We start from the raw sequence: 13,782 nt of genomic DNA, 5'->3' as shown, positions 1-13,782 counted from the left end.
CCCCCTGCTCAAAGCAGGACCAAACCCAACTAAATCATCCCAGCCAGGGCTTTGTCAAGCCTGACCTTAAAAACCTCTAAGGAAGGAGATTCCACCACCTCCCTAGGTAACCCATTCCAGTTCTTCACCACCCTACTAGTGAAAAAGTTTTTCCTAATATCCAACCTAAACCTCCCCCTCTGCAACTTGAGACCATTACTCCTTGTTCTGTCATCTTCTACCACTAAGAACAGTCTAGATCCATCCTCTTTGGAACCCCCTTTCAGGTAGTTGAAAGCAGCTATCAAATCCTCCCTCATTCTTCTCTTCTGCAGGTTAAACAATCCCAGTTCCCTCAGCCTCTCCTTATAAGTCATGTGTTCCAGCCCCCTAATCATTTTTGTTGCCCTCCGCTGGACTCTCTCCAATTTATCCACATCCTTCTTGTAGTGTGGGGCCCAAAACTGGACATAGTACTCCAGATGAGGCCTCACCAGTGCTGAATAGAGGGGAATGATCACATCCCTCGATCTGCTGGAAATGCCCCTACTTATACAACCCAAAATGCCATTAGCCTTCTTGGCAACAAGGGCACACTGACTCATATTCAGCTTTTCGTCCACCGTAACTCCTAGGTCCTTTACATGGCCTATGGGTAAAATTTTCAAAAATGCCTATATGATTTAGGAGCCTCAGTTCTATTTTCAAAGGAGATTTAGGCACTAAGGAGCTTAAGTGTCATTTTGAAATTTTTTCCTTATATCTAGTTTGCTCAAAGAACCAAGTGAAAAATACAGAAAAACCATACAAATGCCATTATTTACTCCTCCACTGAATAAATAGTTTTGAAATAAATAAAGTAAAGTTTTTCTTTTGTCTTGAATCAGCAACTCCAGATTCTGTAGTTCTAATGCCCTAAACAATATGCTATATAGCCTGCTAATAGAAAGAGATTTGTTCAATACTTGAACAATTATCTAGGTTAATAAAATACATAATAAATCCTCTAAACTGTGCAAACACACACTGACTCCTTAGCCCCACTCCAGCCCGTACAAGCACACAAGTATGCTGAAATTCTCTGGAATATTTTGATCTGGTTTTTTTCCTCCAGAGAAATAAGGATGTCAAGGAAGAGGAGGTAGTAAAACAAAAGTGTAAGATGTGACTTAAAGATAAAAGGATGAATGTGAATTAATGTGTGTGATGCAAATAAATAATTAGCAAATCAAAGGTGCCAGCCTAAGAGTTATAACTGTGATCTCCCATGGCCAAAGAATGCGTAGCACGGAGATAACCGGGTGACCCTGCAGGTCACCCAAGTGCCCCCCCCACCCCCCCCAAGACTCCGAAGAACAAGATAACACTCAGCTGTCAGGGATGTGCCACCTGCTGATAGATAATCACTTCAAACAAACATCAGCATGATGAAGCAATTCCCATAGACTTGTACAAAGACAAAATCCTATAAGAGCAGAACCAAAACCTCAGGGACTTCGAGTCTGGTTATGCAACCACCCTCCAGGAGCATCGGATGCTCGTCTGAGAAGGACTCAGCTCCACCCTTGTGTGCAGGCTACCTGGCCAATACTCTGCCACGAGCAACCTCTAGGCTGGTAACTATAACAACTCTGCAGAACTTCTATGAATGAGTGTGTGAATGAATAAGGAATGGTAGTGAAATAATATTGAATTGCATATCCTGATTTCTCGCTCTCTCTCTGTATTTAAAATAAACCTGGCATTTTGCCTCATCCCTCTTATAAGATCCTGTTGGTATTATTTTATTAGTGTAACAGGTGCCTAATTTCATATTTAGGCATCTAAATAAGTTGCCTGACTATTAAGGGTGCTGAGCGAACGCCAACAATTATAATGGGCTTCCATTGGGTAAGTAAGGCCTATTCATGTGAGCAAGGTTTGGCAGGTACAAGGATGCATGTTTTATTTAGTTTTTACTATTTAAACAGCTAACTGCTGTCTTTAGAGATATCACATCTTCATATGACTGGACTGTTCTTTTTCTAACTAGGCTTTCTAATATGAAATGCAGAGATCAAATATTTCAAGTTTTCTAAAAATACTGTCCTACTAAAAATAAAGCTTTTATGACAGACCAATAAGAAAGATGCAAATTGACTTGATGGATTATACCAAAAAGACTGTGTTTGTGCCAGAGAGGTCACCAGATGTTTGAGAGTAGTCAGTGGAAATTAATGGAGTTAAACCCGCTTATATCAAGACAGAAATTGGCCCTATATCTTTAAACGGATGCTTTATTCTTTTCTAGCATGGATTTTTCTCTTTTAAGATGTTAAATGCTTTGGATCAGACAATTGTGTCAGCTGTAGTAAGAATTAAACTGCATTTACTCTGATGCAAGACAGTCAGTTTTAATGAGTGTACATCTGTTGCAGCCCCAGAATCAAGACTGGACTCAGTACCAAGTTCATCCCTGGTGTAACTCCATTTACTTCAACCGAGTTATATGAATGTGTCTCATTACCTTTAAAATATAAGGTAGCTATTTTAACTGAAGTCTGTGCAGCATCCATGCAAATTTATAACACCCTAATCGTCTTGCTCAGGAACAACATTTGGAGGGGAAGCTGTGTGAGGATCTCTTAACTTACATGAAAGGCAAGATCATTAACCTCCAGAGCACCACTCTCTTTTGTCCCAGGTGGCCCCTCTGTACTGCTAAGGATCCTGAATGAATGGGTATGGTATAGACAGGGGGTTCAAACAACAGATTTTTGGTGGCCTCAAAGTGCTGCCACCAACTCTTGCTGGTGGCCAGTATGACAATTTTTCCAAAAAAAACTTAATTAACTTTAGGAAAAACAAAAATATGCACATATACCTGTCCAAATCATTGTAATTTATTGATGTAGAGGTTTTTTTGTGCAGACTCAATAATAACAACAATGTACAGTTGCCTCTATTCTTTACTGGACCTAAACAGATTAGAAACATAAATAAGGTGTTTTGCATGTTCTTGTCTTTTTTGTTGTTGTTCCTTTTGCTTTTTGGTTTCTGTTTGTTTTTTAATAGATTTGCTAGCTAGTAAGTCTGCTTCCCTGAAAAGTGATATTTGTATGTTAATATCACTTTTCCCAGCAGCAGACTTGTTAGCTAGCTGGGAGGAAGTGAAAAGTAATATTAACAAACATATAAATATCACTTTTCACAGCAGACTTACTCAGCCCTGGCAAGCTGGGGAACAAATTACGCCTTGGATTGGGAGGTGGGTAGGGAGGCATTGGGGGCCAGGGGTGATGGGGTAGATGGGTCATGGGCCGGGGGAGGCAGCAGGGGCCAGAGGCGATGGGCGGGGGGTGAGCCTGAAGCTGGGGAGGGTGAGCCTGCCACCACATGGCCAAAGCTTGCTGCCTGCCACCCCAGGGCTGAAGCCAGAAGCCTGAGCCCCACTGCCCATGGGAAGGTGGAGAACTGACACCAGCTGTCTGCTCCTCTGGTGTTTGTGGCTCCAGACGGGGCAGGTCCCAACCTGTACTTGCAGACTAATCACCACCCAGGTGGCTGTGGCTACAAGAAAAGCCTCTGGTGGCTGCATGTGACCATGGTGGCCTCATTTGAGAAATGTTAGTATAGAAGGACCAAGGCACAAAACATAAACCTGCCCTCTACCTCTATCAAATCCCATGGGGAATTCACTAAGGAGTTAATACAAGCTGAGGCTGTATAAGCTCCTGAGCGTGGATCCCTTACAGCAGGGGTAGCCAATAGGCGGCCCACGGGGCAAATCCAGACCACCAGTTACTTTTGAACGGACTCAGAAATTTTTATTTACTTGTTGTTATTGCCATTATTTTCTCTGGAGTCTGGAGCTTGACCAAGAAATTTGGACCTTAGCAAAACTAATTGATTACCCCTGCCTTACATTATGAGGAATCCCTTCCAGGGAAATTTCATGAGGCAGCTGCCAATGAAGGGAACCTAGACACTAGAGGTTGAAGGGAACCATGCTGCTGAAGTTAATCCAATTCTTACTTGAAAAGGGACTGGAGGAATTGACTCTACGAGCCAGATCCTGCAAGGTACTGAGTACCCTCAACTACTATTTGACCTGGGATTTGAGAGCACTCAGGACCTCCCAGGAGGCATACAGCACCTTACAAAATTGGGTTCTATATTAACAACTAGAATGCAAGAACTGTCCATGAAAGCAAAAAAAGCTTTATAAAGAAAATATTAAGAAATGGAATATGCAGACTACAAAGTTTGAATGAAATGCATTCTTTGGTTTATCTGAGAGTTAAGTGTATGCAAATCATGTTCAGTTTGCTCTGATTTGCTCTAGAATGTGGGTTGAAGATATATTTGGGATATACATTTCTCCATGTATAGTCTGTTAAAATATTTTTTGCATTTACTGTTAAGAATGATTAGATCAATGTAAAAAACACAGAAATAAGATTGTGATATTTTGTATTGCCAAACAAATATCAGTGTCCTCCATCAAATTCAGTCACATTCAGAGATATGGTCATGCCACTTTTTCTATTCTGGTTTGAGGCTCTACTGAGACTCTCAATGTACAAAATTAGCGATCAATTCTGCTGCCATGGACTTCAGCAGGAGCAAGACTGGACATTTAAGAAGGTAGTTTAGTACCTAAAATATCAGCTACAATATACTCTGACGCATGACTATCAGGTTTTTTTTTGACAAGTCAGTTATGCAAATAAATCCCACACATCAGTACTTCTCAAGTCTAAATATATGAAAGGAGGAAATGAGAAACCGCCAAACAAGAAGTGAAAAGATAACTTTCTCCAAACTCAGAACTCCACCTTATAAAGACATACCTTACCTCTCCAGTTATAAAATGATGAATAAATCCTAAACTGCACTGCATAATGCCATTTATGCTGACAACATCTTTAATAACAATGTATGCCATCAGTAATTCTTATCATGATGATTTTTGTTCAGATTCAGGATCTAATACCGGTCTCAGCACATATAGCAAATTACTGGGCTGTGTGCTGGGAACTCAGAGGAGATAAAGATGGGACAGGTGTTCTAAAACCATGGTGATGAGTGCAGTATAAGAAACTAGATAGAATCATGTTCATTATATTTATTTCTATGTGAATCAGGAATAGGAGAAATGAGCCACTTAGGCCACAGAAAAACACTACAGCCACTCAGTGGCTACTACTACTCTCAAATTTGTGGTAGGGTTTTGTCGTTCATGCTCCAAGAGAGGGCCAAAGAATGACCAGTGGATCTGTGAAGTGCACTAGCAATTAAGCAAAGCTGATCTGATCTGTAAGGAGACCAATAACAATTCTAGTATTTACTACTTTGCAATTCTGTAGCACCTTTCATACAAGGATCTTCAATCTCCTCAGAAATATCAATTGATCCACACACCACCACTTTGAAGTGGGCAAAGAATTGTTATTCCCATATATTGCCTAAGGAGAAAATAAAAACCAAAGCCTTTAACTGACTTTCCCAAGTCAGCAGTGGCATGGGAAGGAATGGCAATCAGGATTTAACTCATTGCTCTAACCATTAAAATGTATACACTCTCTCTGTTGTCATTTGCTTTCACTATTCAGAACACATTCTTAAGATTGTCATGAATATACAAGGTCAAACTTTAAATTGATGGTCAGTAATAATAATTAGGCAGATTTCTTGAACCTGAACAGGTCAGAAGAATATGGAGAATTCAGTGGGATTATCTAGGATTTATTTCCTGTAACTGTATGTAACAAGGAATCAAAATTAGTTTTGTTTTTTTATTTTGAGGTCTTTCAAATGAGATCTGCTTTTGGGAAGCACTGTTTATAGAAAAGATCAAGGTCAGTAAGGCCCCATTCTGGCAGAGAGCTCTTAGAAGGGGGCAACCCACCAGTGCTTGTTCCTCCTTGCAAGACTGGGACCTTCATCAGTGATCACAACATGCATTAAAGACAATATTTAAAAAAAAATGGCTGCCAATGTTCAGTAACTCAAATTAAATATCCAAAATCTGAGGCACTTAAAATCTGAGGCACAGAATCAAATCTAGACAGGGGTGCCCGAGGGAGGGGGGGCAAGTGGGGGCAATTTGCCCCAGGCCCTGGGCCCCACAAGCCCTGGCCCGGCAGCGGTTCGAGTCTTTGGCAGCATTTCAGCTGTGGGGGGCCCTTCAGTGCTGCCAAAAACACGGAGCGACTGAAGGGCCCCCCGCCGCCAAAATGCCGCCAAAGACCAGGACCGCCGCCAGGTGAGTACAAGCGCTGCAGCTCCCCCGCTTTGCCCCAGGCCCTCTGAATCTTCTGGGCGGCCCTGAATCTAGAGAGGTGCTGAGCACCTACTAAGCCCTCAGAACTCCTACTGAAGTCACTGGGCGAGTTTCAGGTCAGCACCTCGCTAAGAATTTGACCTCATAATGGTTATGAATATACAAATAATCATATATGGTACCCATGCATTCTGAAATAGGTTCCTACTTTAGTATAATATTCTATAAACACATGCCACTATAGCACTGTGAATAAGCACTGAGCAGAATCAAATATTCCAAACACCTATACAAACTGATTGACAATATAAACACTATATCTTTTTGCCAATATGGCTCGCAAAATATAGTCTAATTTCTCCCACTTAGTAGTGTGTGCTCTTTCAGAAAGTATAATAGCTCATACCTACATCTGTCCACCAATAACATATTTTTAAAAAAAAAAATCACCCAAAATTTCACTAGTTACATTGCCAAAGAGTGAATACAAAACTGATTTAGCTAACAAAACATTATTTGAACCCAGACTGTGTCATGCACTGCCTGAGAGATATTAACAACTTTGCATGTCAAAAAAATAATTAAATTACATTCCCAAATATAATGTGTAGACATGTTTCACTAGGTTTTTCTCCCCACAAAAAACAAGATCTCCCAGACAGTTAGCAGTGCATCTTTTCTTGACACCTATACATGTCTGTGTAAGAGAAGTCAAGAGATTTTTTGTACTTCAACAGGCTTTAAATCACAGATCAAATTTAAAGGAGAGCTCACAAAGCCTCACCGGATCCAACTAACCCATGGCCTTGGGGTCAGTGCAACGTTGCTATTGTAAGTGCAGTGTTGTTATTGTCCAGTCTAGTTTTCAGACTAGTTTTTACCCTTTCCCCCGAAAGGCTTTTCCAGTCTCTCAGATCTCAGAGTAAATAAGGGTTGAAGGGAGGGGTTCCTCTGAAACTTTTTTGATAGAATCTGGCTCTGCACAGCAACCCAGCTGGAAGGGGCAGTGTCCCTGCGCCCCTCTCCCCTCGTCCCCCCCAAACCCTACCGTGAATGTGGAAACAGATCAAACCTGCAGACACGGTGCAGGGGGAGGCAAACACTCACCTAGCCCTGGAGTCTGGTGCCGTGTCTGCTGCCGTCTTCTCGCTCCGGCTGCTCGACCAGCAGAAGCAGCCGCGGCTCAGCCCCAGGAACCTTTCCCCTTCTGTTTTGATTCGATTGACCACGTCAGTCTAGACCACGAGACCCGGATCTGCCGGCTCAGAGCTGGGAAGAGCTTTCCCGGCCTCCCTCTCTTTGCTCTCACGTCTCACTGGGCGGTGCGAAGCGCCTGGCACTGCCCACTGCTTGCGGACGGGGGGTGTCCCCAGCATGCAGGCAAAGCCAGGATGCAGCGGCGCCAGATACAGCATCCTTCACTGGTGTGGGGCTCGTGTCTCAGGCCATCGTGAGACCAGGGAGATTTCCACACGCACAAACAGACGGCTGGTGAGTGGGGCTATGAAGGTTTTATTTAAAACACACAGCTGGATCTCCTGAGAGGCACTAAACGACACTGGGGTAAGAAATCCCCCCACCCCAATCGTTTAATTCACCACAACGTGACACACAGCATCTAATTGTATTTACATTGCCAAAAACTGCCTACACCAATAATCTGAAATCATGGATTGTGAATGTTACCTGCCCAGTGTCAGGCATACCATGTAACATTTTTATATATGACCTATCAAAGGGCCATATATATATATATATAAATATATATATATATATATAATCCCCATTTAAATTTAACTGACCAATTAAACTGGGTTTATGCCTCATAGAATCATAGAACTGGAAGGGACCTCAAGAGATCATATAGTCCAGTCCCCTGCACTCAAGGCAGGACTAAGTATTATTTAGACCATCCCTGACAGGTGTTTGTCCAACTTGCTCTTAAAAATCCCCAATGATGGAGATTCCACAACCACCCTAGGCAATTTATTCCAGTGCTTAATTACTCTGACAGGAAGTTTTTCCTAATATCCAACCTAAACCGCCCTTGCTGGAATTGAAGCCCATTGCTTCTTGTCCTATCCTCAGAGATTAAGAAGAACAATTTTTCTCCCTCCTCCTTGTAACAACCTTTTATGTACTTGAAAACTGTTATGTCCCCTCTCAGTCTTCTCTTCTCCAGACTAAACAAACCCAATTTCTTCAATCTTCCCTCATATGTCATGTTTTCTACACCTTTAATCATTTTTGTTGCTCTTCTATGGACTTTCTCCAATTTGTCCACATCTTTCCTGAAATGTGGCATCCAGAACTGGTGATAGTACTCCAGTTGAGGCCTAATCAGTGCGGAGTAGAGCGGAAGAATTACTTCTCGTGTCTTGCTTACAATACTCCTGCTAATACATCCCAGAATGATGTTTGCTTTTTTTGCAACAGTGTTACACTGTTGACTCAGATTTAGCTTGTGATCCACTATGACCCCCAGATTCCTTTCCGCAGTACTCCTTCCTAGGCAGTCAATTCCCATTTTGTATGTGTGCAAATGATTGTTCCTTCCTACGTGGAGTACTTTGCATTTGTCCTTATTGAATTTCATCCTATTTTCTTCAGACCATTTCTCCAGTTTGTCCAGATCATTTTGAATTTTAATCCTATCTTCCAAAGCACTCGCAACCTCTCCCAGCTTGGTATCATCTGCAAACTTTATAAGTGTACTGTCTATGCCAGTATCTAAATTCTTTGCATCACTGGAGCTGCTTTGCATCACAGTGCATACTAGTGAATCTGGCTCAAAATATTTACATATCCCAGGGGTGCAAAGTGATATAATTTTCAAGCAGAGCACTGCCCTTAAATCCCCTGTATGTGTACAGTTAGAGATACACAGAAGGAAAGCATCTACTTTAGGGCCTCTCAATTTTCAGGATCTAGCATAGGCTAAGCAATTCATGGCTTGATGCCCCTTTTCATAAATGGAACCAGAGGAAGAGGCATACAGTAATTGATTACACAGAGCGACTCCCACACACACACTGAGAACTAGTGGAGAATTCATATTTCCATCCCAGCAACCTGTGTCTTCACTCTTGCTTGGGGTCTTATTAATCACAAAGCTTGTGCTGCATATAAAAGTGTATCTCCCCCCCAAATGTGTGAGTTTAGCAACACTGAAGTGAAAGAGGGTGGAGAAGCCACAGATGACCCACTCCTTTCAGCCCTCTGGAGACAATAGACTGCTGCCTGACAGACAGCCCAATCATTAACTAGTACTGCTGGGGGGATTACTGCACCAAAAATTAAAAATTCTGCAACAAAAATTAAAAATTCTGCACACAATATTTTAAAATTCTGCAAAATTCTGCATATTTTATTTGTCAAAATAACACAATATAATCACACCAGTTTCAATTATTGTTGGTAATTTATTTCAAAATACCTATCAACAAATATGTCTGGAAGAATACAGACAACAAAAAAGATTCGGAAAATGTTTTTTGACAAATAGATTCCTTAGTAGGCATGTTAATACAGCTCTCTGAGTAATAATTAATTTAAACTACAATACAGAAATGTATTTCCTGCACCCCCAGAAGCAGTGCAAAGGCTAGGGGGAGTTATGGGTAACGGAGGAGCTGAGGGAGAGGGAAATAATTGCTGGGAAGAAGCCTGAGTGTGAATTTGGAGGGTTGTTGGGTATGGGTGGGAAAAGTATGGAACAGGTTTTTTTGGGGGGGTGAGGAGGGACTGTTTGGGAGCTTCCCCCATGCAGACCCTGGCTGACCCCTAGCCTCTCCCATTCAGTCAGGCACAAGTATCCCTCCACCCCCACTCAGACACCCACTCCCCCTTCCTCTTGTGGCCCTGCACCCCCTCCCATCCCCATGTGTTTCTGTATCCCCACTCATCCACCCTGTCCATATGTGGCCCTACAACCCCTCTCCCATCACAATGTGGCCCTGCCCATCCACTCCTATTCAGTCCCTTCCCCAGTCTGTCCTCCCCCACTAGCCCTTATGAGCCCATCTTACCCCCCCCATCCCCAGCACCCCACACTGTCTGTCTCCTCATAGTCCTTGTCTCCTGACCTGGCCTGACAGTCACTGTGGAGAAGGCTTTTTCTCTTCCCTAGCTGGCTGGGAGCAGCTACTGTGTTCTATTGCCACAGCACCCTCTGGTGGGCACAAGGAAGAACTACAGAAGAGATTTTCTGCTGGGAGCTGCTGCTGTGGAACTCCTTACCTGAGGAGGTTGTGAAGGCTAGGACTATAACAGCGTTTAAAAGAGAACTGGATAAATTCATGGAGGTTAAGTCCATAAATGGCTATTAGCCAGGATGGGTAAGGAATGGTGTCCCTAGCCTCTGTTTGTCAGAGGATGGAGATGGATGGCAGGAGAGAGATCACTTGATCACTGCCTGTTAGGTTCACTCCCTCTGGGGCACCTGGCATTGCCCACTGTCGGTAGACAGGATACTGGGCTGGATGGACCTTTGGTCTGACTCCCTAGGCCGTTCTTATGTTGTGTTCTAGTGACACATCGCCCTCTGGTGGGCAAAAGACAGCACTGCAGCAACTTTTCAGCAGAAGCTTTTTCTGCACAAAAAATTAAAAGTATGCACAGCTCATTAATTATGCACACACACAGTGGCGCAAAATTCCCCCAGGAGTAACTAACATTGTGTACTGAATACGACAGACCTTTCCTCCCCACCACAGTGACACTGATACCAAGCTGAAGTAAATAAACTCAAAAATATGAGCTATCCAGTAAGTATAACAGGCCTGTTGCAACAATTGGGCCTACAAATTTACCATAATTTATAAGTTCCGTAAAAAGCTATGATTTAGTCTTGGGTATTTTTAGTAAAAGTCATGGACAGGTCACAGGCAATAAACAGAGACACTGCCTGTAACCTGTCCATGACTTTTACTAAAACCACCGTAACTAAATCGGGGGGTGGGGGAAACTGTGGAGCCTCTCCACTGCTGGGGGGATGCTCTGGGGCCCTGCCAATCCTGCTGCTGGGGGGTGGGCAGCCTGGGGTCCCGTTGCTGCTGCTCTTGCTCCAGACTGGGGCCCTGCAGCCGCTGCTGTTCTGGGCAGAGGGCAGCACCCCACCACCACTGCTGCTCCGGGTCGGGGGGAACGGCCTGGGACCCTGCCGCCACTGCTCCTCTGAGCAGGGGTGGCACCCCACCGCTGCTCCAGGCAGGGGGCAGCCTGGGGCCCCACCATTTCCGCTCCTTGGCTGTTGCTCCAGGGCGGCACCTGGGACCAGCTGCCTGGGGCTGTCCGAGCTCCGGTGGCCCTGGGGTCAGCCGCACCAGCTGCTGCAGAAGTCACAGAGGTCCCGGAATCCATGACCTCTGTGAAAGACTCACAGCCTTATTCATAAGATGTCACAATAACCTATAACAACAAATGTTGATGGAAAAAGGTACGAAAGGGAGACACAAAAACTGAATTAGTCCAAACAAAACGGCCTACTGATAAAACTCAAAGACTGTGTTAAGCTCATGCTTGGTAAACAAGAAAAATGTGGAACCAGAAATTACCAAACCAAAATTGGTGTCAGAAGCTAGGCCTAATTGGCAGACAAAATAATGAGGGGATGGACTATTCCAACCACCATTCCCTTCATGGGTCTGTGATGGGGTGACTACCCCACACTCACCCTGCAGGTTTGAATGCAGGCCAGATGAGCTAATTAACCCATTAGGTAGCTGATTAAGGAGGCTCAGCTAGACAGGAATAGGTGGGGCCTATAAAGCCCAGGAGTTGAAAGAGAAGAGGCTGCTGGGAAAAGGCAGACACTCCCAGGAGACAGGGGAGTGAGCAGAAATTGAAGTCACTTCCTGGGAAGAGGGTAGGGTTGCCAGCTTTCTAATAGAAGAAAATGGAACAATTTACTCTGCCCCACCCGTTCCCTGAGGTCCTGCCCTTCTCTGAGGCCCCACCCCCTAGCCTGCTCACTCCCTCCTTCCATTGCTTGCTCTCCCCCACCCTTGCTCATTTTCACTGGGCTGGAGCAGGGGGTTGGGGTATGAGGGTGGTGAGGGCTCCGGCTAGGGGTGTGGGCTTTGGGGTGGGGCTGGGGATTAGGAGTTTAGGGAGCAGGAGGGGTCTCTGGGCTGTGGCTGAGGGGTTTGGAATATAGGAGGGACACTCAGGGATAGGGCAGGGCGTTGGGGTGTGGGCTCTGGGAGGTAGTTTGGGTGTGGAAGGGGGTTCCAAGCTGGGGCATGAGCTTTGGAGTGTGGGAGGCAGTACGGGGCAGGGGGTTGGGATGTGGGGGGGCAGGGTGAAGGTTCGAGCTGGAAGGATGGACTTTGGGATGGGGCTGGGGATTAGGAGTTTGGGGAGCAGGAGGGGTCTCCGAGTTGAGGCCAAGGGGTTTGGAGTGTGGGAGGGAGCACCGGGCTAGGGTAGGGGGTGGGATGCAGAGGGGGTGAGGGCTCTGGCTGGGGGGGGGGGTGCAGGCTTTGGGATAGGGCCGGGGACGAGAGGTCTGGAGTTCAGGAGGGGTCTCCGGGCTGCGGCTGAGGGGTTTGGCGAAGGGGAGGGGGCCCAGGGCTGGGGTTTGGGGTGCGGGCTCTGGGAGGAAGTTTGGGTGCGAGAGAGGGTTCTGAGCTAGGTCAGGGGTTGGGGTTTAGGAGGGGGTTTGGGGTGCAGGCTCCGGGTGGCGCTGATCTCAGGAGGCCCTGGCATTTCTCGGGGATGGGGAAGGCCACACAGCTCTCAGGAAGTGGTGACATGTCCCTGTGGCTCATAGGCAGAGGGGCAGCTCCCATTGGCCATGGTTCCTGGCCAATAGGAGCTGCTGAATCGGTACTTGGAGCGGTGCCTGCAGGCAGGGGCAGCGCGCAGAACTGCCCTGGCTGCCCCTAAACCTAGCAACCAGAGGGACATGCCAGCTGCTTCCCGGGAGCCACACAGAGCTGGGCACAGAACCTGCTAGCTCTGCACTAGCTGGACTTTTAGTGGCCCGGTCAGCTGTGTTGTGCATTCCAGTTGAAAACTGGACACCTGGCAACCCTAAAAGAGAGAGGAGGCTTTGGAGAATTGGTAGGCCCAGGAAGAAAAAGGGACCTAGCAGTAGGAAGAAGCTCAGGCAGTGAGGCCAGAGAAAGAAGTCCCAGACTGCTGAGCTGAGGGTCTCTGGGCTAGAACCATGAGAATAGGGCAGGCCTGGGTTTCCCTACCAGGCAAGAGGCACTGAAGTAGTGAGCAAGAGGACTGCCTAGGACTATTGAGTAGCTAAACTCCTCACGAAGAGGGGAACACAGATAGTGACATGGCTGGAGGGCTGAGTCACGAAGAGGATGCTGTGATTTCTGAGGCTTCAGGAGAACAATGGAGACAGAGTGACAGTGTGAAAACTGTGGATTGGAAGGGAGGGGGTATCGGCCTTGAGCTAATCCTCAGAGTACCAGGAGGAGGCACCAATCCAGTGGTGGATGTTGAGCCCTGTAACAGGGTCATTAAAGAAAAAGACTTTGAGGAGAAAAATTGGCTATTGGACCAAACTTCACCATCAT

The 13,782-nt window shown here is 45.5% G+C and overlaps 1 protein-coding gene across 2 annotated transcripts in view; it reads right to left on the bottom strand.

Annotated features, from left to right (window-relative positions):
• Positions 1 to 7,720, bottom strand: part of SMIM14 (small integral membrane protein 14) — a 62,271-nt gene extending 54,551 nt beyond the window's left edge. For both annotated transcript variants that reach the window (XM_045017939.1, XM_045017938.1), the window contains exon 1: positions 7,352 to 7,720. The gene's annotated coding sequence lies outside the window, so the exon portion shown is untranslated. The remainder of the gene's footprint in view (positions 1 to 7,351) is intronic.
• Positions 7,721 to 13,782: the final 6,062 nt, after the last annotated feature.

This window comes from Mauremys mutica, chromosome 5 (genome assembly GCF_020497125.1).
Source record: "Mauremys mutica isolate MM-2020 ecotype Southern chromosome 5, ASM2049712v1, whole genome shotgun sequence".
Classification (NCBI taxonomy): Eukaryota; Metazoa; Chordata; order Testudines; family Geoemydidae; genus Mauremys; species Mauremys mutica.
This window is presented reverse-complemented; position numbering and strand designations above follow the sequence as displayed.